Genomic DNA, 1874 nt, shown 5'->3' with positions numbered 1-1874 from the left:
CGGCGACTCACTTCCCCGAGAGCAGGGCGAGGCCGCTTTAATTTCCGGACCGTCGACTTTGTCTACGGCTTGCGGACGCTTGTACGTAAGCGACGCGAGGGGAGGGCCCTCGCGTTGCGTGACGTCACATAGGCCGGGTGCAGGCTAGGGCTTCCTGTTAAGGGGGTCTTTGCCGGATAGGAAGAGCCATCGTAGAGTACCCGAAGGGTTGTGGACTAAGTGAAGACCCTTTTTTCTAAGGCACACACAGCCCTAGCTGGTGGCGCTAAACGCAATAGTTAAATGAGCTGCTGTGTTAAAAAGGACACACTAGGGGACCGATGCAATAAAATTTGCAGAAAGCGGGCACTGACTTTTCAGGGGGCACCCTGCAACACAGTAGGGGGTTGCTAGCACAATCTTAGCTCCTCCTCGCTAACGTGACCCCGTGGATACCAGCGGTCTGCTGGTTATGAACACTGCTGCTGATAAACTTGGCATCGGTTTTCATTAGTGCAGCCGGCCGGTTATGAAAACCAACACCGAGAATATCGGTGTCAGACGCACATTTATTTTTTTTTGCATTTGGAGTGAATAAGTAACAGCCTCAGGCACATGCATTTATGTGATGAGCACTAACTCATTCACTCCGTGTAGGATGCACATTAAATAGGTGCTAAGCCCCCTATTGCATTAGGAGGTGAATTAGCACCAGTACCCGCACTCGGCTGAGGGCACTGTCTTGCATCAGCCCCTAGGGCAGAAGTGGGTGCCCCTAACCCTCAGATACAGTAGATGGCCACAAGTGCAGCGGGTGCTTAATACAAGCATCCATTTGATCCAGCTTCAGAGCCCTTTCACCCACTCTACACGTACAATAGAAAGGAGCAAAACCAGCCTTGAACCTGTAGAGTGTGCCTCCAGCATTTTTTTTTTTTTTTAACAAGGTACCAGATTATACCTTGATTCTTTAACAGCACAACTAGTAGATTTAAGCATCGCAACAATCTTAAGGAGAAGGAACCACACAGAGGGGACAGCAATTCTTAAAATGTCTCCTGTACCCTTGCATCACAGCTTAACTTTATGTCACTGCCAGGGCTGGAATTAAGTTTACTGCATTAAAAAGTGTGCATTAAGTACTCAGTGATTCTCTGCCTCAAGGAGTAATAGGTAATAGCTTTATCAATATAGAATTTACAGGTGATGAGAGCTATTGGCTACACATTTGTTTGGGTGTGCGTTTTGGACACTAATCTCCTTATTGCAGCACATGTTAGTCTAGCACAGTGGTCCACAACCCTGTCTGGGGACCCCCACCCACTCTGGTTTGCAGGATATCCACAATGAATATGCATGGTATGGAGGCAGTGCATGCAAACTTTCATGCACTGCTGTATAACTGTCCACCCACAGCTCAGGGTCACTCTTGAGACCAAGGTCATACTTGTTGACAGATTATAATGAAGGATATGAATGTTAAATTACCTGCCTAGAATTTCAGATGGATGGGCTAGAAATGTTTTAAATGAATAAACTTAGTGTTTTAAAAAATCACATTCTTTCAAGCTCACATTGTTGTATATTGTGCACAGGGTGAGGATGCACTTTGTCATTCGGCCATAGGTGCCAAATTGCTTGACTACATCTTGTCTTTTGCACGCAAGCCTGATGCAGGCGCAACATGGTATAACTACTTTGGTTATGCCACACAAAGTCGGCAAAAGGCACCACCTGTTAGGAGCCCAGGGTTGTTCCAGTCTTAACCACCCCAGAAACATTAGGGTCAACAGCTGTCACTTAGCTTCTGTTAAAAAATGGTACTGGAGTTGATCCAGCAGTCGGCTACAACAGGTTTCACTTTGTCTGTTTCTTAGCTCATGGCTTGCCGTTTA

Source organism: Rhinatrema bivittatum, chromosome 19, assembly GCF_901001135.1.
Source record: "Rhinatrema bivittatum chromosome 19, aRhiBiv1.1, whole genome shotgun sequence".
NCBI classification, from domain to species: domain Eukaryota; kingdom Metazoa; phylum Chordata; class Amphibia; order Gymnophiona; family Rhinatrematidae; genus Rhinatrema; species Rhinatrema bivittatum.
The sequence above is the reverse complement of the archived record's forward strand: the minus strand, read 5'-3'. Positions refer to the sequence as shown.